Genomic DNA, 10,659 nt, shown 5'->3' with positions numbered 1-10,659 from the left:
TTTGCCGCTGACCGCTAGATAAGGCGATAAAAGAGAATATAATTAAAATCGAATTGTTTATCAGTATTGATCCCTTCCAAATAGATTGGCCATTATCGATTTGAAATTGCCGTTAAATCCGTGTTGGCTCTTCTCAATTCCTTCTTCTGTCATTGGCCTTACTGGGGTGCACACGTTTATTGTTTTATTGTCATTTTTTTCAATGATGAAGTAGAGCCGCCAACGGCGAACTGTTAGGTCTTTTCGGCGAGGCAACGTGACCATCGGATGGGTCTCTTCGGAGACTGGGTATCGTTTTCTTTTATATATTATAATTATGTAATGAGCTATATTTTATTAATTATTTTATTTCATTTTTATTTTATCGTAAATTAACTTAAATTTGTTTATGTGTGTAGAGCACGTGTTTCCCTTTTCTTTTTGCCAACGCTAAGGAGCGTGTGTCCAGACCGCTTCTGGTTTTTTTTTATTAATTTTTGATTAACATTAACGAATGTGTTCCAATACCGTCCGTGATGTTTGTAATATTATTTGTTTTTTTTTGCTTAAATATTTTATTTTATTTTTATTGCCTTTATTTGTAGACATGTTTTTTGATGCATTCGTATTTTTGTCCATGTTTAACTTAATTTTCTTTTTTTTTTAACAATTAAATTAAATTTCTTTATTAATTTCAACTGTAATATTAATTTTATTGCGCAAATAACTTAATTAATCGCGTGTATTTTATCCCTATTCTTTAATCTAGACACGGGCTACGGTATGTTTTACATATTAACCACATACAACTTTGATTATCATAATTGTGTTTAATAAACTACGAGGTATTATAGTAATGTATACATAAAACGACATATTAACTTAGATTATACTTTTAATTAACTTAATTAACAAAATAAAAATTCACATTTACCATTTTAAAAAAATTTTGTTTTTTATTGAGAATCGTATTTTTAATATAATTGAACTAGATTTATTATGTTGTTAATGTAATTGATTAAATTTAAAACAATACTTGATGCTTTGTATAAAGTCAAAACTGTTTTGATTTTAGTAATAAAACAAATTTGTTTTTTGGTTAAATAATTTCATATTATTTTACACATAAATCTAGAATTAATAATGTAAATAAATTCCAGTTTTTAAAAGTTTTTAGTATTGTTTGTTTAATTATTTTATTAAATTGATACATTTTTAAAACTTTATTAATTTACTCTTTTTTTGAAGAAATTTACTTATTATTAATTAAAACATCATTTTTCAAAAATTATTTCTTTTGGTGCATAGAGAATATAAAGCCAGACAGGTGTTGGAGTAATAATTTCATGACGAAAATATTTTCAAATAGTTGGTTGATACATAGCCAAGTTATACATATGAACCATTAATAAAATAAATATTATAAAATTAAAGAATTTCTTCTAAAATAGAAAATTTAGTACTTTAACTAAAATTGATATGATATTTTAGAAGCCAAATTAAATACTATGAAAAATGAACTAAAGATATTTTATTTATAATATTTTATAAAATAAAACTTATTTCAATTCTTAATGTAATTAATAAACAATTATACTTAATTACTTTGTAAAATACGAATGGTAAAAATATTGTTAAGATTGCATATCAATTTTGAATACATAACATAATATAACATTCTACGTTCAATTCAAGACCTGAAAGTAATTTTTTCAAGTACTCTCTCTCATTCATAGAACACATTCAATTAATAATTATAAAATCGTTCCAAAGTTTGGTTTTATTATGAGGAGTTGCAAGACTTTACTCTCATTATATCTTAGAAAGATACACAGCATTAGGTGTGACCATTGCTTGAATACGATTCAGTTATATGGAACCCTTTTTTAAAGCTGTTTATAGTGTAAAATTAGAACGAATACTAAATAAACTTCTACACTATGTAAATGTCACTTCCTATTGTTATTTTTAATCATGACAACTTATCTCTAAGGAAAGTTTTAGGAAACTAATTTTATTTTCAAGGCGTTTATTTCATGTTATTTCTATATACGAATTAACTAATGGTGTAATTGATGATGGCGAACTTTGGCTATACTTAATTTTAGTAATCTAACCTTTAATACTAGAAATCGTTCAACTTTTAATATTACTAAGCATAAAACTCATTACAGCTACTTTACGTTAATTTATAAGCTCACGCCATTGATTTATATTATACATTCTGTATATTTTATTATATTTGTAATGTTATTTATCTATAATATTGATATATTATATGATGAATTTTCACATCTTTCTATTTTCAGAACTTAACATGCTCTATAGGATGTAGTTATGTACGGAACTCTGTAACTATGATCAACTTGTACTAGAGATCAGACACTACCAATGAGAAAATCACAAGAAAAATCTCGTCGGCACCTTGGGGATCGAACCCAAGACCCTGTGCGACAAAACATACATTTCTTCTCATCAGGCCAAGCCGACCCCGATAAATTGTATATTATGTACTCATTAAAATCTCAATATTTTTTATTATTCCACGATGTTTTTATTTATTATATTTGTAATAGTATAATACATTTTATTATTGCTAGATTCTTGTTTAAACTAGGTAATTATTATGTTGTGACATTTTTATTTATTGTTTTGTTATACATATATGAACTTATATTAATATTTTATTGTATTATTACTATTATATTATGACATTTGATAGTGATTATCATCACTAAAATAAAATGTTCAATGTAAATCTGATTAATATCACAATAATTTGTATATTTCGTTAGATAAACCGTATCTACAGTTTTGACTAAAATTATTTTTTGCATTGAAATTATGTGAAACCTTAAAAATATATTTTGCTATATAGTTTTACAAATAAATATTTAATAGTAATAAGTTTACGATATCGTTATGATTTATTAAAAGATGTTTAAATACACATCATCTCGAAGCAAATCTCGTATATATATTCTTAATAATTCATATTAAGTATGTTATTATAACAATGGTACCAACATTATTTAACACAATCTAATTTTTTAAAATAGCAACCCAAGATACGATATCATAAGTAAATACAATAAAGTTTTTAACTCTTAAAGTTTATAATTTTTGTTGTGCTTCAAAAATGAATTAAAAATTTGAAATTATAAAACTTATTCTATTAATAAAAGGCATTAATGACCAATAGTCAGGACCATCTCGAGGGATACATGAGAGTATATTGTTCCCTTAAAATAAAATATTCATTAAACACCTATTTTCCAATAAATAATTTTTCTGCAAAAAAAAAAACTTAAAAATATTATCAAAATTTAAAAAGAAACTTTTCAACTGGTATAAATAATTTTACTTACATATTTTTATCTAGTAGTTAAAGCGAGGTGTAATATATAGAAGTAATAAACACTTTTACGATTTAATAACAACTATACTATATTACAACGAACTAACAAATAACAGCGAGAGACGAAGCGCGTTTAAGACAGAGTGCGTAAGTGATTGACTGATCGATTGATTGACTGGAGCGACGATCTTGCCCTTAAATAGTCAGAGGAATCTTCTAGAGGCGGCGGCGGAACTCTCTAGAACATTCGACCGCCACACGCTTATGTAGAGCGACGAATCTTCTAGAGGCGGCGGCGGCCGAACATTCTAGAACATTCGACCGCCACACCACCCCCCTACGGAGTGGAGTTAGCTAGGGTCAAAAATGTCCGGGAATCTGACTCGGCGGCCTGAGCGAGTTGTTCGTACTGGCTGTGTTGATGGATCGGTATTAGGCGGTTGTTTTTGTTTGGGCGTATCCGGGGCAGTTGCTGGTGGAGCATGTGCCTGGCTAACGGTTGTGCTTTCNCCTGGCTTTTAAGTCTTACTTAAACGCAGAACGTATTCCGAGAAGCACGATAGGCAGTGACTCAGTCCACGAGTCTTTTGCGTGGGCCATGATGGCTGCCTTTAGTTGTCGGTGCATTCGTTCGACGAATCCGTTTGCAGCAGGATGCCAACTGGTAGTGGGGCGAAGCGTAAAACCAAAACGTTTTGCTAAAGTTTTTAAAGTAGCTGAAACAAACTGAGTACCACGGTCAGTCGTAACGTATTGAGGTACTCCGAAGCGTGAAATCCAGCAATTGAGGAAACCCTTAGTGACATCATCTGCTGTTATACGTTCGAGTGGATACACCTCCGGCCAACGGGTGAAACGGTCGATTACCGTCAGACAGTACCTAAAGGACTGTGATGGCGGCAATGGACCGATGATATCGACATGAACATGTTTCAAAGTTTCCCAGTGGGGTTGAGACGTGTCAATACTCATTAACCATTACAAAATACTCGAGTTTACTAAAGAATCGAATACTATAGACAATAGATCTTTGAGCTGGACTTATAAAACAGAAAGTGTTGACTTAATATAGTCCATTTGGTAATAATTGTCATAATATTGTAAATTATTAATTATAATAGTTTATATGCTTTATAATGTGAAAAATTGAAAAAACTTATATTCAATGATTTTTAAATCGTTAATAAAATATAAAATAATTATATTACTCATATATTATTGAATATTTATAGCATTACAGCCATAAAAAACTAATTTATGAGTATATTTTGCAAGAATATTTGTCTTGTTATTCATTTTTAATAATCAACATTTTATGACTATTTTATTATTCATGACTACTTTACATTTTAAACTAATAATACTATTCAAATAAATTACGAAACATATTTTTATAACTAATTATATATTTCGGAATACAATTTTAAATTATTTTTCAAAGTTATTAAAATATATGTTTCATTTATTTTTTGTATCAATTTATCATAAATATTTTTATGGAGTACATTATTAATTTTTTTTTTAATAATAGAAACATTTTTCTTCTCTCACATCACTTTTATTATACATAAGTATTATATATGATCAAATAATTGAGATTAGAACAAAGTTACTATAAAATATGATAATTAAGTTTCATTGTAAAATGTATATATACAGGGTGATTTTTTTATCATAACCCACTCAATTACTTACAGAATGAAATTTTTATAACATCGATATTAGCAGGTACACAGCATTGTTATTATCAATGATAGTAAGGTACATTGTTGTGAGTTTATAAATACACTAACTGACAATACAAAAAGTATATCTATTGATAGTCATAATTGATAATAAACAATCCGTGACTGTGATAGCAATATCATAAAAAACCAATTAGCTACCTGTATTTGTAATCCCTTGTGTATTATACCTATATATTAACTCAAAAATTTGAAACTTTAAATGTTTATATCTAATAAACAAATTAAGTTTTATTAAAAATTCAAATGCCATTTACTATTGAATTAAAAACTCAAACATTTTATTAAATAAAAAATATGTGTTACCATTTAAAAAAACAAAGTTGACACCCTTCCCAGGCATAAGGGATGAACTTAAAAAGTATTACGTAGTTAAAAATTGAAGAATAATGTGTAACTAAAGATAATAAAAAAAAAAAAAGTTTAAATTATTATTATTCTGCAAGTAATTGAGTGGGTTATGATAAAAAAATCACCCTGTATATATATATGTAGGTACCATTGGTATCTTCCACTTTCAGGGTCTGGAGTTAGATAGTGGTATCAAGTATTATAAGAAGGGAAAATTAAGTCAAATCGTGAGTCAGTCGTGAGTCGGCTAAGACATGTCTCTATGTATATTCTTTATTTTATATGTGTGTTCTGTTTTATATAATGTTTTTGTGTTGTGTGAGTATTTTATATAGAGTTTTTGTGTATTTATTTATATATATATATAAATTAAATAATTGTATTGCGTCTTCGCTCTGTTCCTGTATTGCCTGTTTGAATTTCCCACATTTATTGGGGGCCTGTCCGGGATAATCATCGGTTAACAAACAGGAATAGAGATTGGAGAAGATATCTTGTCTACTCAACATCCGGAAAATTTCAAACTATTTGTCGTGTAATATATTTAAAATATACACTTATAATATATAAGTGTTGTTAGTGACGAAAAAATATAAAACATTTTTGTAATTGTATTAGTATACGACTCCATTTTGGTTGAGTAAACACGCAATTTTTCTTTTTTCGTTTTCGCGAGATCTAGTTATTGTTAATCGTTTTCTAACATCAATTTGAATTTTATTAAACCTTTTGATTATATAACAGTTCGGGATGCCTAAAAATAAAAATTTTAATGAAACTATGGACGAAGTTTCTAGACTTCGCATTTCCCACATATATATATATATTTAGAGTGGTTCTTAAAATTAATATAGTAATATTTAAAAATTATACAATTAGTTCCAATTATTATAAAAATGAGGTACGAAATGGTAAATCAGAAAAGATTAACCCGTGCCACAAAAGGCCTAAAGTTTGAAAACTCAAAAATTTTGATAACCGTACATTTTTCATTGTTTTTTTAATTTAACGCGTGAAATAATGGATTCATACGAATTTCAAATTTTGTTTTATTAAATAATATTTGTTTTAACTTTATTTACCTCAGTAGGACGTAGATCTTTGTAAAATTGCCGAAGACAAAATGTAATATCTGTTTCTAATTTTTTTTTATTTGTGTTCTCGAATATATCTAATGTTATAATGATGTTATAATAATCTTTAGAGCATCTATTTAAATCCCATTGATTATTATCAATCATATCGTTAAATCTATCTAATTCAGTATGTATAACATCAGGAATTTCCGCATATATTAAAATTCACAGAATTTTTTTAAATTAAGACATATAATTTATACGCACTTATAATAAAATATAACTTAAGGAATTATCATATAAAAATATTCTATACTATATAGAATCTCGTTACAACAACCCAGTAAATTGCGGTAGTAGCATAGTGAAGGCAAGTATACAGATTAATTTTTTTATCATAACTCACTTAATAATAATAATATATTAAAAAAATTTTGTAGTTATTAGGTCATAAATTGTTAATAATGACTTTTTGTAATAAAAGGGCTCAACAATTTCTTGTTGTCAATATCTTACAAAAATAAATATCATGATATATTAAAAATCTCACTTGAAATTATTTAAATATTGATACTATTGAACAGAAACAATTATTTAACGGATCTGAAAATACAAAATGGCAGTAAAGTTTCTTAAATGAATGGCATAAATAGTACACATTTTTAAATATATTTAAGTCATATGTACGTGTTCCAAATAGTGTATGACGTAATAGCGTTATAATTTAACAGTATAAATAATTAACAGTAAAGCTAAAAAAATTTCTAAAAAAGTATAAGTGCAAGTCTATTAGTTGTATATGTTTTATTTGTAAAATAAAATTTTTAAAAGTCATTTGTCAATCGGGTAACTTAATATTTTAATAATTATTTTTATAATTTTATTTAATTTCTATTTATTATAATCATTACAGTCCGTTCAAAACATACGCCATTATCTCCAATAAAAGTTTTTAGGAAATTTTTATACTTTGGGAAGTTTAAGGAGGGATGGGGCTCTAAATTTTAGGTTAATTTAATATTATATAAATAGAACTGCTCTAGGTCGAGCATAAAACTAATGTGTTATTACCATTCTCTTATATGATTATATTTTTTACTTTTATTCTATTTTTGGATAATTTTAATAAAGTAATTTATATTTACCACCCACTAACCATCCATCAGTTCATTGTTAATTTTGATAGATAACCATGGTATTACATTCAACAACTTTTNTTGATAGATAACCATGGTATTACATTCAACAACTTTTTAGGAAATATTTAGAATAAATATTAGATATATAAATTATATATTTCTGAACAATAAATATATATTGTATAAGCATATTTGATAGAATATTTCACAATACAATACTATATATGGTGAATAAGATAATCTTTTACAACATAAATAGTGTAATGATTTTAGTAGTGAAAAAATGTAAATTATTTCCTTTATAATAATTTGTAGCGTCCTCAGAAAATTAATTTGAGATTTACCCTAGTGCTAATTCAACGGACTAAATAGACAAAACTTTACACACATATACAATTTAAAAGATTAGCTCACAAAAATAAAAAAAGGCTAGTGAAAATTACAAAATTAATTAATGCTTCAACTATGTTAATTTTAAAACAATTATTTCTAGGTATTTACCAGTTAAAAAATTATGCATATCCTGTTTATGTGCTTATGCCTTATTGTAAGTTACATCGATGTTAATATTTCAAAAATACAGTTTCTTTGATCATGATGGAAACTATGTGTATAAAATCAATGTTGTACTTACAGTTATATAATTTTTATTATTCATTAATTTATGTTAGGTTAAGAATTGGATAAATTGATTCAGATAAAAATTAATACAAATTAATTAAGTGCTTATAAATTATGCAGGTGATTCATTAGTTTTTAACCAATTTATTAATAAAAAATTAAAATAATACTGAGAATTTTTTAGCTTCGATGCGAAGCTGAGAAGGTATCAATTTTACCAAGATGTGTTTTTTTTTTTTTTTGTGTCTGTTGCCACTTTTTCTCAGCTTTCACGGGACCGATTTCTTTCAACAATACGTCAAAAGATCACAAATCATATCTAGGTGAAGAAATTACCTTTAAAAATTGAAAAATTTCTCTAGTGCCCCGCAAATGGGGCAAATATTCAAAAAAATTACAAATTTAAAAATCGGTAAATTTTGTCATTTTTTTTCTTAAAACTTCCATAACTTTTTGAAAAATAAACAAATCAACATAAATTTTTTTATACTAAAACTCTAGATATTTCCCTTTCATTTGATATCATTTTTTTGAAAATCTAACACTTAACCTGCTCATTGTGGGGGATTAAATTAACAACTTTTTTACAAAAACTAACTTTTTCAACTCAATATTTGAAAATGTTCCGGAAATTATGTATCCTTTAAACATATATCTAATTAAAGCTTGTTTTATGTACTATAAAATTAAAATAAAAAAAATTTGTCCCGAAACTTTATCTTCTGCATGTAAACGGCTGCCTTACTTAAAAAAACGCTATTTTTGTGTTAAAATTTTCGATTTTCGATTTTAAATTTTCAACTTAAAAAATCTAATTCGACAATTAATACTTTAAGAATATTAGAAATTAATGATTTTAATTGTTTGTATGGAAGAAGCTGGTTAAGCTACATTTTATTTGAATAAGGAATATTTTTTCGTTTTTTAAGAGTAATAACTTAAACTAAATTGAATTGTGAGGGTTGGCAAAATAAATCGTAGCCACAAAAAGAACTACATAGTAAAATTATATTAACATGAATAATAAATTTCTTCTCACAAGGGGAGACTATAGTGATAGGATTCTTTATATTTATTGAAGTTATTGAATCTAAATGAGATAAATATCAAATTATTTGAAAATTTTATTCTAACTCAAAAAAAATGCAAATTATTAATTGCCACAGACGGATTTGAACCTCGTACCCTAAGCGTGAAAAACACTAGTGTTACCGATTCGGCAACTGTTCGACGCTTTCGTCGCTTTATAAAAGTAACTATATAAGCTAAGTTAAATTTAAAAGTTACTTTTTCGACTTTAAAAAAGCAAAAAAATTTAAATAAGTTTAATTTCTTATGTCTTATGAACTTTATTCTATGTCAATTAAATTATATAATATTCATGAAAGTCAATGTATTCCCCTTTTAAGATATTTTAAAATAAAATAAAATACAAAATTTTAATACAAAAATAGCATATTTTTGAATACGATAGCCATTTGCATATAGAAGATAGGTCGTCGGGACAATTTTATTTTTTTAATATTATAGTACATAACATAAGCATTAATTTGGAATATGTTTAAAGGACGCAGTATTTCCGGAACATTTTCAATAGTTAAGTTGAAAAAATTAGTTTTTGTAAAAAAGTTGATATTTTAAATCCCACTTGTGAGCAAAATAAGTGTTAGATTTTCAAAAAACATGATATCAAATGAATGGTAATTATCAAAGATTTCAATATAAAAAAATATTATTTTGATTTGTTAATATTTGTAAAAGTTATGGCAGTTTTAAGTACAAAAAACATCCCGATAGAAGGTGATTTTTATTACAAACATTACATTTTTTTTTAAATTTTGACAGCCATTTGCACATAGAAGATAAGGTTTGGTTGTGTTGGGTTTGGTTTGGTTTAAAATTTTTATTACTTATAAAGGAGTTATAGCAATTTTAAGTAAAAAAAGGCAGCACAGGGGGGTCGCGGCACAGTGGTGACGTGGCATAGATGGATTAAGATTATGATATCTGACAGTGATTAAAATCACTATAAAAAAAAAAAGCTTCGATGCAAATCTTTAGATAGTGTTTAATTTTAAAAAATTGGGGGATTATTCCAAAAGCTTCATAAACTGCTAGTTCCTTATTAATATCCTGATTAAGATAAAGTATGTCGAATGAAAAAGGGATTATTAAAAAATAGTATTTCCCATAAAAAAATTATATTGATCAATACACTTTTCAATAAGTTATANTAAAAAATTGTATGGATCCATAAACTTTTCAATAAGTTATAGCATTATAAAGTTAAATATAATATAAATAATATAATCGAGAATTTTCACACGAAAATAGCATTCGGTAGCCATTTTCGCCGTGAAGACAAGTCCAGAGGTCAAATTTTTTTTTTT

The 10,659-nt window shown here is 26.3% G+C and overlaps 1 protein-coding gene and 1 long non-coding RNA gene across 6 annotated transcripts in view; one reads left to right on the top strand and one right to left on the bottom strand.

Moving 5' to 3' along the window:
* Nucleotides 1–10,659, bottom strand: part of LOC126897507 (uncharacterized) — a 116,896-nt gene that overhangs the window by 11,755 nt on the left and 94,482 nt on the right. The window lies entirely within an intron of this gene.
* On the top strand, nucleotides 7,202–8,389 carry LOC126897516 (uncharacterized). The gene is made up of 3 exons (XR_007702117.1): nucleotides 7,202–7,355; nucleotides 8,142–8,195; nucleotides 8,320–8,389. It is a non-coding gene; the product is annotated as an uncharacterized LOC126897516 (long non-coding RNA).

This window comes from Daktulosphaira vitifoliae, unplaced genomic scaffold (genome assembly GCF_025091365.1).
Source record: "Daktulosphaira vitifoliae isolate Bord-2020 unplaced genomic scaffold, ASM2509136v1 Scaffold_2, whole genome shotgun sequence".
NCBI classification, from domain to species: Eukaryota; Metazoa; Arthropoda; class Insecta; order Hemiptera; family Phylloxeridae; genus Daktulosphaira; species Daktulosphaira vitifoliae.
This window is presented reverse-complemented; position numbering and strand designations above follow the sequence as displayed.